Genomic DNA, 15,888 nt, shown 5'->3' on the forward strand with positions numbered 1-15,888 from the left:
ATGGAAGACAAGGTGGTAGTGTTTCAAAAAGCTAACATGCAACTACGATATGATCCAACAGTTGCACTCTTGGGCATTTATCCCAGAGAAATAAAGACTTAGGTTCACACCAAAATCTGTAAACAATGTTTATAGCTGCTTTATTCACAGCAGTCAAACAACCCCAAAGTCCTTCAGTGGGTGAGTGGTTAAACAAACGGCAGTACATCTGTACCTTGGAATACTACTCAGCAATAAAAGGAAACAAACAACTGACGCAGAGAAACCTGGATGAATCTCCAGAGAATTATGTCGATTGAAAAAAGCTAATTCCAAAAGGCTACCTCCTGGATGAATCTCCAGAGAATTATGTCGATTGAAAAAAGCTAATTCCAAAAGGCTACCTACTGGATGATTCCATTTATACAATATTCTTAAACTTATAAAATTATGGAACTGGAGAACCAAGTAGTGATTGCCAGAGGTTAAGGAAAGAGTACTCTGAACTGAGTAGACTGGGTAAAGGTACTTGAAAGTGGTATCCTTCTGTGTTATTTCTTACGATTACATTGGAATCTACAATCATCTCAAATTAATCTTCAAAGATGAGTAGAAACATCTTCTTTCAAATGTTCTCTTTATTTTGTCATTGCTTTATGCTTCCTGTCAGAATAGGAACAATAAATACTGATTGAACGTGGTATGTGACAGATATTTTAATATTACCTCATTTGATGCTCACATAACACTGTGGGAGGCAAGTAATATTATCCCTATTTTATATTTATAGTACATAAGGCTTAGAGAGTTTAAATAACTTATCCAAGATCACATGGTTGGTTATCAAGTGTCAAAATCAAGATTCACCTGCAGACCTGCCTGGCGCTAAAACTGGTGCTCTTAATGCCATAATATCCTTCAAAGACAATCCATGTTGAGCATCACTTGGCAGTACTTTATTTTGGACTGAGAGCTAGGAGCGTGAGATTTTAATTGTGCTTTCCCCTCATCCAGTTGTTTTTCCTTGTAGCTCCTTCCCTACACTGCTCCTCTATGCTCTAGTGACGATATATTTCTTGCATTCCAGAAGCATCACAGGCAAGCTGAGCTTTTTCTGCTTCACTGACTGACCTGATAAAATCCAATATTTCTCAAAATAAGCTTCTAAATAGCTCATGGAATCATTGCCAGGCACTGCCTGCAGCACCCAGAGTTTGTTCAGTCCTTCTGAATCTCTCAGTAAAAGTAACTGCCTCACCCTTCCCTGCATCCTACCTATTCTCTGATGATTCTGGCCAGTGTGGCAGTGGTTTTTAAGTTATATTAAGAAAATCCATTCATTATCATAATTAACCAAAAACCTCACTTGGGGTGATTCCTCAGCCTGTGATACAAACATCTTGCGTCTTCATGGCTTGGAGATAATAAATTAATTCAATATTGCATGGATACCACAGAACAATTTTTTAGAATTGTCAGCCACACAGGGCTCTATAAAGATTCCAGTAAACAAAACGCCACACAGACCAGCTATTCTTCAGCAGTAATATCTCCCAGTAAGTCCCGTGGAAGAAACTGAATATACATTAATTTGATTTTTGCCATGTGTTGGGCACTGTGCTGTTTTAAATGTGTTAAATGATTTAATCCTCCCCAAACCTTCATGAAGTGGGCATTCTTACATTTTCATTCTACAGATAAGAAAACAGACACGGAAAGGTTCAATGGCTTGCCTCAAACCACACAAGAGATGGAATTTTGAACACAGGCAGTCTGATCACGAGCCCAGAAGCTTAACCATAATGTTTTACTACTTCTTCTTTTAATGAATTTACTTATATTGATACATTCTACTAATTTTCTTCCATGTGCCTTCAGGGATCACTAGAAGGAAGTTGAAGTCAGGAGAGAAAACGGAAGCGAAGAAAGTGTCAGAGAAATTATTTTTTTAAAAACTTTTTTATTTTTCAATAATTCCAAAGTTACACAAAGCCTGCAAGAATAGTAAGAACTTTAGTATGCCTTCAGCCAGGTTTCCCAATGGTTAACTCTGACACATTGTCTTCATCATTCTCTCTCCCTCCCTCGCACCTCCCTCTCTCTGTCTACATATATATATGTACGTGTATGTGTACACTTTTTTCTCTCCAAATTAGTTGAGAATAGGTTTCAGGCATGATGACACAGTACTGCTATTCCCTAAAGAAAAGGAAACTCTCCTACATAACCACAAAATTGAGAAGATTAAGGTTGAGACCATGTAATCCACAAATGTCATTTAAATTTCATGAATTGTTCCAACAATGTATTTTATAGCAAAGGAAAGTTCAAGATTCATCTGGGGATCAAGAATTACATTTCACTGTCATCTCTTTTCATTCTTTTTCAGTCTGGCACAGTTCCTCAGTCTTTCCTGGTTCATGATCTTGACATTTTTGAAGAGTACAAGATAGCTATTTTTTAAAGAATTCCTATCAATTTTATTTTTTTACTTTAATTTTTTTTTTGCAGTACGCGGGCCTCTCACTGTTGTGGCCTCTCCCATTGCGGAGCACAGGCTCCGGACGCACAGGCTCAGCGGCCATGGCTCACGGGCCCAGCCGCTCCGCGGCATGTGGGATCTTCCTGGACCAGGGCACGAACCCGTGTCCCCTGCATCGGCAGGCGGACTCTCAACCACTGCGCCACCAGGGAAGCCCAATTTTATTTTACTTATGTTTCCTCAATATTAGACTCAGGTTATGCACTTTTGGCAGGAATGTCACAGAAGTAATGCTGTGTTCTTCTCAGGGTATCTTATCAAGAACACAATGTTGATTTGTACCATTCCTTGTGATGTTAACTTTCATCACTGGGTTAAGGGGATGCCTATCAAATTTCTTCACTATGAAGTTATGACTTTCTCTTTGTAATTAATAAGTATCTTACAGGGAGATCCTCTGAGATTACATAACTATCCTATCCATCATGAAACTTTCACCCACTAGCTTTATACTCTATTGATGCTTTTTGACTAAATAATTACTATGATGTTTGCTTATGATGACTTTCTAATACTATCATTTCTTCTACATTTATTCATTGGTATTACACTATAAGAAAGAGCTTTTCCTTTTCCTATCTTCATTCATTCATTTACAGACTCATTGATCCTTATTTTAATCAATTGGTTATAATATGTTAGTCATTATTTATTTTGATGCTCAAACTGTCCCAACTGTCCTTCAAGCTGGCTGCTGTGTCCTTTTGACAAGTCCTCATAATTTTTTATTATTTCCTTGCTTTATGACAAATCAAGATACTCTGGACTCATCTTGTACCTTCCCGTCTTAGTCCTGGAAATAAACATTTCCCTAAAAAGGCCTGGAGTTAAAAATTTCTTTAAGAAGTTTTCTCTTATTTGATAAAGATATTAGAAACCAAGATCTGGGTCCTAGATGTGCTCTTTGCTACTAGGGTTACATGAGCAGACAGAGCTAGAAAATGTACACATACATATACAACACACACACATCTATACACACACACACACACACACACACACACACACACAGAGAGCTATATCCATGTTTCTCTAGATAGATAGATCCACAGAGCGTTCATGTAATACCTCCATTTCCAATTGAACAACACTGTTCCTTCTTTCACCCTTTCAGTGTTTGAATATCCTTTCTCTGACAATGAGAAATGTGGCTCCCATTTCTCTTAATATATATTCTGGTCATTATATACTGGTCATTTTCCCCACTTACAAACAATGCCTCTTCCACCCCAGCCCCACAGGACTCATTAGCCCAGGACACCTCCTCAGCCCAGGACACCTCCTCAGCCCAGGACACGCAGTCCTCACAGGAGTATATATTTTTACAGTGAAGCACTGAAAGTAAGTATAATTATGTAAATAGATCAGGGCCTTAGAACTGCATGTTGGTGGAATCTGTGAGCTATGATCCAAGACAATGCAAGGTTCAGTGTACATACAAAATATAGAGGAGGTGACCAAGAAAGATTTTATGTGTAATATGACCACTGATCAGCCCCTCAAAATTGTATTTGGCAGAGAAGGGGAGGGGGCAGGTAGAGTGCACAGCATGTGTGCAAAGGTATGGAGGTATGAAACAGATTTTTCTATTCAGGAAATTGTAAGAAGACAATGTCTGTAGAGATAGCTACAGTGAGATAAAAAGCTCTACAGGTAGGCAGGATACAGGTTTTTTACATGATCTACAAAGAAGTTTAAAAATTATTTAATAGGGAGTGAGACTAGAAACTAGTGTCTAGTTTCAACACTAGAAACTAGTGTCTAGTTTCAACATGGGAGAACCAGGACATCCTTAACATTTTAGAAATGTCACTCTGTCTGCAGCACTGAGATTACAATTGAAATGAGGCTAGACTAACGATGAGAAACAGTTAAGAGACTTGTAATACTCCAGGGAAGAGACCATAAAGGTGGACGAAAGACATGTTAACGAGATAAAATCAAAGTTTTACTGGTGATAGAGGTGGGGAGTGGGGGAAAAGCTGAAATGTAGAGGGATATCTACGATTCTCACACCGGAGACTAAGTTCATGGCAGTGATACTCACTGAGAATAGAGAAAAGAGACAGTGTTTTAGGGAGAAGATGATGAATTCCGTTTGTGATCTGTTGAGTCTACGTTGCCTAATGAATATCCAGCAAGAAACTGAGCAGCAGGTCTGGGGCCCTGAAGATTGCACAAGACCGAAGATAGATTTCTGAGAGTCACCGGTATAATGGTAATAGTGGAATCCACAATAACAGATGACACAACCTAGAGAAGTTTGCTCTGTAAAAAGAGCGAAGAGATAGCCAATGACAGAGCCTGTAAACGAAAACATCCAAGGGATGCTCAAAGGAAGTAGGACTTGCAAAAGGGCCTTTAAAGGAATGGTTTGAGAATGAGGCTGAGAAGCAAAAATGTTCAGAGCTAAGCTGACGGGAGTTACTTTTCACTTCAAGTTACTTCTGGATAGCTCCCTATAATACGGCGTCCCCAAGTAAATAACTAAACAAACAAAAAGGGAACAAAAAATGTACATTCAGCACCAAAAGCTGAAAATTAAAGCCAACACCTAATAATATCAGAATCTTTTAGGAATCTCTAATAACTTTATTCCTCAAGAAGCTTCCAGGCCTCATCTTATACTACTGAGGCTCTGAAAGCCTGAGTGGAGACTAATACATAATTCACAATCAGCTCAACTACTCACAAAATACTCTATGAACACTTCTTGCCTGGAAGGTTTTTGGATCCCCTTATATGCATCTTCATCTCATCCATTAGACTGCACCTTTCCACCACCCACCTGCATGTTTCTTTCATCACTCCACCTGTGTGCCTTTAATGCTCTCTTCTCAAACTTTAATGCGCATTCAAGTCATTCGGGGATTTTGTTAAAATGCAGATCCTGATTGTGGGTGGAGTCCGAGATTCTGCATTTCTAACAGGTGACGTAGTACAGCTGATCCAAGGACCACACTGAGTAGCAAGGGTTTAGAGTACTCTGTGCCTTCTCTCATATCTCTACCTGTATATACCACATCTTCCTGTATACTCCCCCCTCAGTCTCTGTCCATTTTATTACCCTGCTGCTGCCTGTTTCAACCTCCCTATGTTCTCTTCTCCTTTCTCTGATCCACTATGCATCCATTACATTTATTATGGCATTCAATAACGCCACTGTCGTCCTCATTTTATTTTTATCCCAACAAAATTTCTACTCATTCCATCAGTTTGGCTCAGCTTTGCATTAGAAAAGCAAATGGATTAAATCAAGTCACACAAGGGTCTTCGTTTCTGAGCCAACTTATGTCCCTCTTGGGTGTTTGTTCATTCAATCTCTCAGGAAAGAAATTTGGTGCAGGGAGGTTTTCCTTAAGTCACACCAACTGGCATCACTTCACAAGACCAGGTCTATGGGATAAAAGGAAGAACCTTCCCTGAAAAGGGAAGCATTCCTCTGTTTTTCAAATTTCCCCTGCTCTAATCACTTTCTGGGACTTGAGCCTTGAAAATCCCGGTTATTCAAAAAGAGGCAAGTGAGGATTATTGAGATTACCGTTTACAAACCCAAAAGTGGGACACAGTGTCATAATGAAACAGAACATCTGAAAATGTGACTCCCTCAGAAAATTCTAGAACGTTGTTTGCAATGTGAAAGTTGAACAGGGGTTCAGACCCAGCTCCTGTACCTGTGGATTCATTAAAAAGTTATTTGAGGGCTTCCCTGGTGGCGCAGAGGTTGAGAGTCCGCCTGCTGATGCAGGGGACGCGGGTTTGTGCCCCGGTCTGGGAAGATCCCACATGCCACGGAGCGGCTGGGCCCGTGAGCCATGGACGCTGAGCCTGCGCGTCCGGAGCCTGTGCTCCGCAACGGGAGAGGCCACAATAGTGAGAGGCCCACGTACTGCAAAAAAAAAATAAATAAATAAATAAATAAATAAAAAGTTATTTGATCTTCTCAAGCCTTGTTTTTCTAATCATTAAAAGGCATAATAAAATCTGTTTCAAGGGTGATTATAAGAGTTAAATCCCAAATTTCCATATAATGTGAAAATCCAGAAGCAGCTCCCAACTCTTTACAAAATAGTATTACATTAACTCTTCACAACAATCTATGTGATGGGTACTATCTCTCACTACAACTTTACAGTTGAGAAAACAGAGAGACAGAAAGATTTAGTAATTTAATTTAAATAAATAAATAAATAAAAAGTTATTTGATCTTCTTAAGCCTTGTTTTTCTAATCATTAAAAGGCATAATAAAATCTGTTTCAAGGGTGATTATAAGAGTTAAATCCCAAATTTCCATATAATGTGAAAATCCAGAAGCAGCTCCCAACTCTTTACAAAATAGTATTACATTAACTCTTCACAACAATCTATGTGATGGGTACTATCTCTTACTACAACTTTACAGTTGAGAAAACAGAGAGACAGAAAGATTTAGTAATTTATCCAAGGTCACATAGCTACTAGATTGTGGAGCTAATTAGAATTCAGGCAGTCTGACTCCAGAGCCTACACTTTTTAATGACTATATTATTCTACTTCTGGCAAACTATAATATAGCATTCTTTCTGGACCTAATGCAAACAACCAGCAATTTTCTGCATGGTGAGCGTGAGCATTTTGAGTGCGAAGCTTACATCAGATTCATTTTGTATTTCTCCACATCCTACCCCAGCCTTGTGCTTTGGGATTGCTCAGTGTATTTTAGTCAAGCAAAAAAGAAAACAAGACTCTATCATAACTGGCAAATAGTTTTGAACGGAGAAATGTAGACCTTGGTCACTAAAAGAATCATTATAGGCACAAAATTTCATCTACATGATAAATGACCAAGATAATCAAGTAAATTCTTCCATTCAACTCTTGCATTAAAAGCTCAGAATTCATCAATCTTAAAGCACAAATCCTTGGTAAGACTCTAGTTCAAACTAAGGAATCTGTGATTTGCTCCAATTATTCCTTAAAAGCATATAGCCTATTATAATAAAATATTTGCTCTTGGCCTTATTCTGTCTTATGACTCTAAAAAATGGAAGAAGATATGAAGGAATTGACACTTTCTTTTAATATAGCTCTAAAAATATCCCAGGATAATATAAAGCAAAAGCAACAAAGAAAGCGTCCTGTCATCAAATCCTGCAGTAGGCCTGAGACGCCTGACGCGTCTCCTCAAGAACAACGTACAGCACCAACGTGGTGGTTTCTCACAACAATGAAATTTGTCATGAATTTTAATTCACCTGAGCACTCTGTGGTGGTGTGGTGACAGTTCTCTTATTCTGCAGACAGTCTGAAGGGTCAGAGGTGGTCAATCCATCAACACAATACGAGTTTGCAATGTGAATTACATTCTAGATTAGGTATCTAATTTCCCATAAGCCCAGCAAGCTAATAAGGATTCTGCTCTTCTAAAACTTAGAGTAGGAAATGAGAAATAGGTATTAGACTTGCAAGGGAGGTTACTATGTGTGATACAGTTAAACTTGTCTTCTGTTTCCAGAATTACCTCTTTCTCAAGAGATGGGTTTTCAGTCTGTCAACCTTGGTCATGCTGCAGGCATTCCTTAAATATCTGGTGATTCACAGTGGTCCATTCATATTTAATAATAAGGGAATAAGACTGACTAGAAGTTCTGTATATGTGGGTGGAATTTAGCAACTGACAGGCTTCATATCTGTTCAGATGTATTAAATCATTGGCCCATGAGCCTAATTATATCTCACATAGTGATTTAAACTTTATAATTTAGATTGTAAATAATTAAAAATTGGGAGATTTTACATAAAAATTATATTTCTGGCTTCTTTTGAAAAACAGACTATCTAGCAACACTTGGTCCACATTCACAAATGCCAGTTGGCTGAGAGTTGGTGGCTATTCTCCTGCAGTCCATTTTAAACATGTGTGTATATGTGACCTATCTGGTTCATACTGACATTGGAACTTAGGATATCTATTTGACAGCAAGCAAGCAGGAGGCTGGAATTTCTGCTGGAGAATCCTTACATACTAGGATAAAGAGGACTTTATTCTGAAGCATCAGACCACACTAGCTGCCACTGTCTTTCCTAGACAGATCATTTGTTTATTTTTTTAAAATAAAAAAATTAAGCCCCAGGTGCAGGGAATTGAGTTGATCATGCTCCACAGGTCATTATCAGTTTGTGCAAGGCCATTCCCTTGGTATAGTTTATTCTATCGTATTTTTCTCTAAATTCCCTATCCACCCTCCTATTCCACTTTCCTTCATGGGCACCCAGTCAAATGTATTCCATAAGGCCTTGACACGTATGTATTCATGAAAAATAGAATATCTTACATATACTCTAGTGCTATTTTACAATATCTGTTTTAAATTTAAAGTTAAAGGATCTTTTATTGTAGATATCACTCTCTTCCTTATTTTGTCAATCAGTATTGTTTTAATTATCTACCCATGTCACTCTTTACACAACACATTCATTGATTCTATTATAGTCTTCTACCACACATATCTATCATTCATTTATTCAACATATATTTATTCATTAAGCATCTACTATGTGCCAGATGTTCTAGGCCCAATGAACAAAACAGACAAAGTCAAGTCCCTGCTCTCATGGAGCTTGTTTTCTCAGTGAAAGAGGAAGCAAGATCAATATTCATGAGTAAGGTGGAAGCACAGATGTTGGTGGTATGAGAGAGAGAATATATGGAAGAGTTATTTAGAAGAGTAAGAAGAATAGAATGGTGACACACTGCCTGTTTGCTGGCAGCACTAAGACTCTACTTGAGATGTATGACCACAGACCTTAAGTGATACTAGCCAACATGGTTTTGAGATTTTATCTAGCTATATTCAGCTCCCTTGGTGCAGTTGTGGAGCATGAGGAAAGTTACATCTAACAAGGTTGGGGTTTTGCCACATGAGAATGTCAGGGCAAGAGTGGGGCAAGGGAATTAAGAGAGTAATTAAGTGTTGGACCATGGAATCTAAGCTGGGTAAGGAAGGAAATGAGGACATGAAGGAAATAAGGTTTTACTTAAAAAATGTATTCTGGTTGTAGTGAAGGTGAAGAATCATTGGAGTCTAGAAGGATGAAATGTAAGGTGGTAGGACAGTCTTCTGAGAACAACAAGTAATAACTGAGATTACAGAGGGAGTACATTTAAAGATACATGCACCCCAATGTTCATAGCAACACTATCAAAATAGCCAACATATGGCAGCAACCTAAGTGTCCATCAATGAACAAACGGAAAAAGAATATGTGCTATATACACATACAATGGACTATTACTCAGCCATAAAAAAGAATGAAATTCTGCCATTTGCAGCAATGTGATGGACAAGGAGAATATCGTGCCTAGTGAAATAAGTCAGACAGAGAAAGACAAATACTATATGATATTATTTGTGGAGTCTAAAAAATAAAACAAACAAATGTATATAGCAAAACAGAAACAGACTCAGATATAGAAAACAAACTAGCCGTTATCAATGGGGAGAGGGAAGGTGGGAGGGGCAGGATAGGGGTATGGGATTAAGAGATACAAACTACTATGGATAAAATAGATAAGCAATAAGCATATATTGTACAGCACAGGGAATTACAGCCATTATATTATAATAACTTCTAATGAAGTATAATCTATAAAAACACTGAATCACTTTGCTGTATACCTGAAACTAATATTGTATATCAACTATGCTTTCAGTAAAAAAATTATTTTAAATAAAAAATAAAGGCAACGACTAGATTCAAAGTATGACATGTACTTACAATTTCATCACCTCTCCTCCAAATGCAGTGATGTATATTCTTATACATGTCTCCTTGTTAGCTCCATGAAAGGGTTTCTTTAGTTTATTCCCAGGATCAGAATTGTTCAATCATATGGTACAAGCCTTTCTAATCTCTCCAAATGTTGCCACATATCTCTCCAGAATGACTGTACTATGTTATACTCCCCCCAGCAGAGCATAAATGTTCCCCTTCTCTCACATTCAACTTCTAACTTCTGTTAGTCTAATGAGTATACAGTCAGTAGTATCTCATGGTTTTAATTTTTCTCTAATTACTATTGTTATTAATGATTTATAACATATCACATACATGTTATTCGTCAGTGTTGCCTTCTGTAAATTGCTCTCCTTTGCCCATTTCTCTATTTAGTTTGATTTATATTGAATTCTACATATATTATAGGTATTAATCCCTTATCCATTCATTTTGTAGTGTAACTATTTACATGTTGGTCTTTAATTTATGTGGTCTTAAATTTATCTTTGTTTATGATACAAGGCAGTGATCTAATTCTATTTTTCTCAATAGAATGAACCAGTTTCCCCAATAAGATATACTGAACAATCCTTCTTTTCCTCAACTCTACCATATATGAAGTTATATACACACAAACCTATACCTATTTCTGGGCTGTCTACTCTGTTCCATTGTTCTTTTGCCATTCCCATCTTCCTTGGAGATCTAATAGGTCTCCTCTTCCACTCTTTTTCAAAAGTTTCTTAGATACTTGTGGATCTTTATTATTTCACATTTATTTATTATCTCACATATATTGTATTTTCTAAGAAGATATAGGAGAATATCTTCATAACTCTGAGGTGGAAAATACTTTTTGTAGTTAGTCAAAAAAGCATTGATGGCTTTTACTACATCAAAATTAAGGATTCTTTTTTAGTGAAGACTGCCACAAAGGTAACAGATGACTAGGATCTGGAAGAAGATATCTGCAACATCTAAAACTGAGAAGAGATTAATATATATAATATACATAGACTATATATGTTGAGTTTCTCAAAAAATCTGTTAGAATATTTGTTCAAATCTCATTTTATTTATATGTTAACATATAAAGGATTTGAACCACCATAATATTAAGTCCATCTGTCTTTAAACATGGCATATGAAGTTTTCTTTAGGTCTTCATATAGCTTTTAATGTTTTTTGACTTAAAGGTCTTATGAAGACTTTGTTAGGTTAGTTTCCATACCATTACTGTAATGTTATCTCATTTTCTGTTTTCTACAAATAGTAATTGCCCGTGAAGAGATGGTATATATTTTTGTAAGTTGATATTCAACAATCTTGCATATTTCCCTTATTAGTTCTAATACTTTGTCTATTTATTCTTTAGAGTATTACACGGATATTACCATATTATCTGCAACTAATGCACAGTCTTATAGAAGAAGAGTAGCATTATACCAGGCTAACCTAACCCTGATACCTAAACTAGGAAAGAAAAACAAACATAAACACAAACTACGGACTAGACTCACTTTTGAACATAAATGAAAAAATTACAAATCAATATTGGAAAACCAAATCCAGCAGTGCATTAAACGAATAATAATACATCATGACTATGCAGGGTTTATCTGATGATGTAAAGGAAAACATACTACCTGACTGATAGATATCCCACAAGTGGTTGCTAATGTCCAACAACCAATCCTGGTTAAAATGAACGAATAAAAGTACCAGTACTTTTAGAAACTAGGAATTCAGTAAAACTCCTTAAAAACACCCCACAGCAAATACCATGCCTTACATTAGATACCAGAAGCCAGCCCACTAAACAACAAGAGTAAAGTTAATGAGGATTCTCATTACCACTGCTACTAGTAAAAATTTGTTTGGGAGTTGTACCCATTTCACTAAGACATGAAAAACGTAACGAGATACATACATTAGGAAAAAAGAGACAAAAAGTGCTATTTTGCAAACTATATGATTGTCTCCTTAGAATACACAATAAAATCAACTGAAAAACTATTAGAAGTAATGAGTGTTCAGTAAGCTGGCCCTATATGAGGGAAGTCTACAAAGGTCAATAGTCTCCTATATCAACCAGCCATAATAACTAGAAAAGAGTGAGAAGGAAAAGCATTCACTGCAGGATGAAAAATTGTTAAATACGTTAGAATAAACCTAACAAAATCGATACGAAGAAAATGACTCAATTTTACCTAAAAACATGATAGAAACTTTATTAAATAGAAAAGCAAACTGTATTATTGGATGAGAAAACTCAGTATTTTAAAAATATCGATTAATACAAAGTTATCTATAATTTTGGTGTATTCCCAATTAAAATATAAAATAATTTTTTTAAGGAACTTGACAAGTTGATTTCCAATCTTATCATTCAGGGAAAAACCCCACAAGACTTAGGAGATAAGGAAATAGAGACAACTTTGACTATGAAGGGAAGGAGAGTCATAGGGCAATAGCTAGAGAGGGTTTAATGATGAGGAGGTTTTATTTTTAAGAGACTTGAATTATGTTTAAATGCTGATGGGGAAAAGCTAGTAGAGGGGAAGAAGTTGAAACTGAAAAAAATAATAGCACAGGTTTCCTAAATGGCTGAAGGGCATAGTACATTCACAATAAAGCTATAACAAAAAGAACATTTACAATCTGAATAACACTGTTTCAGAATATACAAAACAGAACTCTTGCTTAGGGTGGCATAATGAACATGTTAGTTAACTTCTACCTTCAATTCCTTCCAAGTTCTCACTGAAAGGACCAAAAGGATCTAATGAAAGGGAAAAATCAACCAGTGAGGGGACTACAGAAGGTTTTACCTGTAGTTACATTGAGAATATATTGAAAGATATAAGGGATATAAGATAGGAAAAAGGAACACTAAACTGTAATTTCCTACAAGAGACAGAAAAGCCTTTCTGGGAATATGAAAAAAGTAATGCCAAGGTAATTCCTAATTAATCAAAGCTAATCCCCTAGTCACCTTCACTGTGCCTTTATTTGATGCTGAAAGGAGGACAAACTGGAGCATTTGCAGGAGAAGAGGCCTATCTAAATCCTATTTGAACCTAGGGGAAATGACATTGTCCAAAGAAATAATCTAGCCCCACAGCACAGATTACTAGCTAATTAAGGTAAGGGTCCTGCTGTGGTGATACCTAAAAAAGGCATGATGCATTTTGTTCATTATATAGTCGTGTGAACACTGCCATAATAAAATATTGAACAGTATCATCATCTTTTAAAAAAAAAAGGCAATCACACCAATTACAAAAGGAAAAAAATGTAGGCTTAAGCCTATTTGGACAAATTGATCTGCTCTGGAGAGATTAAAACAAACACACACTAAAATTTTGGATAAAATATATATAACAAAAATAAATCTTAAATGCCTCAGATATCTGCCAAAATAATAAGAATTTATCAGGCCAAAATGTAAGTGAAGAAACTTTTGCTAGGTGAACATTTGCCAAATCTCTGAACTTTAACTGTAGTTTTCAAGGCATGCTTTCAATTGGGAGTCAAAAGACCAAATCAAGGGTACATCTGGGTGAGGATTCTAAAAGGAGAGCATCCCTCCAAAGAGCTCTATCCTCAGTGCCTTCCCTACCCCACAGACCCAGGGAGTTGCTTTGATACTGAACTGAGCATCCATCAAACTGACTGGTAAATAAATGGGTGATGATATCAAGAGTTACACGGAGGTGAAACAACAGATATTCACAAGTATGACTAGCTGAACTGCATATTAAGGCCACCACATTTGAAAAGCAATGAAAATTAAGAAACTACTACCTCATTCAACAAATGGATCTCGGGGAGGGGGAAGGGTAAGCTGGGACAAAGTGAGAGAGTGGCATGGGCATATATACACTACCAAACGTAAAATAGGTAGCTAGTGGGAAGCAGCCGCATAGCACAGGGAGATCAGCTCCGTGTTTTGTGACCACCTAGAGGGGTGGGATAGGGAGGGTGGGAGAGAGAGATGCAAGAGGGAAGAGATATGGGAACATATGTATATGTATAACTGATTCACTTTGTTATAAAGCAGAAACTAACACACCATTGTAAAGCAAATATACTCCAACGAAGATGTTAAAAAAACAAATGCAAAAAACAAAACAAAAAAAGACACCACCTGTGAATATAATAAAAGTTAATTATTAAAAAAACAAACAAACAAAAAAAAGAAATGGATCTCACAAATCCAATACTGAGTGAAAGAAGAAAGTCACAAAAGAAAACAGTATAATTTCTTTCATATAAAATTATAAAATCCAGCAAAACTTCTCCTATTGTGTAAGAAAATAGTTAGGTTATTAAAATATAAAATTTTAAAGTATATATAGATAAAGAAAAGCAACAGCATGATTATACAAAAGTTAGGAAAGTGGTTACCTCCAGGAGAGGGAGAGGAGTTTCGCTTGAGGAGAGGCAATGGGAACCTCTTGTGTGCTGGCTTGATCTAGTTAGTGATGATATACACGTTCACTTTACAATTTTTCTCTAAACTGCACAAATAATTATATTCTCTTTTCTGCATGTATTTTGCAATAAACATTCAAAAGGGAACCAAGACAAAAAATAAATAAAACTAAGAGAAGGAGGATGACAGCAGAGGAGGAGGAAGAAAAGGAGGAAAGATGGAGGCACACAGCTCTCTAACTTGAATTGTCACAATAAACTTGGAAACCTAGTTTTTGAGCATCAAGACAAGGCTCCCTGCTTTGGCTGCTCCTAGCTCTGCAGTTTTCATTTTCCTTCTAGGTTTCTGGATCTCTAAAATAGCAAAGTAAAACTAGAGAATCTAAAATGTCTTCTGTTTGTCAGTGTTTCAAGTATTTGAAAGGAACCAACATGGTCTCTGACAAAAGCCACCATCATTGCTTCCCCACTGATAAAACAGAGACACCTCTCAGATAACATAATGAAAAGAACAAAAATAACTGGACTATGAAATTACTCAGCAGTGAAAAAGAGGGACTGAACTGACAAATCCATGCAATGTCTCAGCCCCTAGCACCTCAAGTAAACTGACTTCTTGCTTGAAAAAGTAAGAATCATTAAAAATCTAGAGTTCACAAGATTTGGGGGTACATTTTGTTTTATGAAAATAGAGTAGAAACTTATGAGAAAAGAATCTGAGATTAAGAGAGATTTTTTTTGAGGTCTGAAAGGTATGACTGAATTTTTTTAATGGGGTCAGCAAACAAGAGATTTGCTATGAGGGACTTCCCTGTTGGTTCAGTGGTTAAGAATCCGCCTGTCAATGCAGGGGACACAGGTTTGAGCCCTGGTCCAGGAAGATCCCACATGCCACGGAGCAACTAAGCCCGTGCGCTACAACTACTGAGCCTGCACTCTAGAACCCGTGAGCCACAACTACTGAGCCCACGTGCCACAACTACTGAAGCCTGGGCGCCCTAGAGCCCATGCTCTGCAACAAGAGAAGACACTGCAATGAGAAGCCTGCACACCACAACAAAGAGTAGCCCCCACTCACCACAACTAGAGAAAGCCCGTGCACAGCAACGAAGACCCAATGCAGCCAAAAATAAATAAATAAATTTACAAAAAGAGATTTGCTATGAGAACT

This window comes from Neophocaena asiaeorientalis, unplaced genomic scaffold (assembly GCF_003031525.2).
Source record: "Neophocaena asiaeorientalis asiaeorientalis breed wild unplaced genomic scaffold, Neophocaena_asiaeorientalis_V1.1 scaffold504, whole genome shotgun sequence".
Lineage (NCBI taxonomy): Eukaryota > Metazoa > Chordata > Mammalia > Artiodactyla > Phocoenidae > Neophocaena > Neophocaena asiaeorientalis.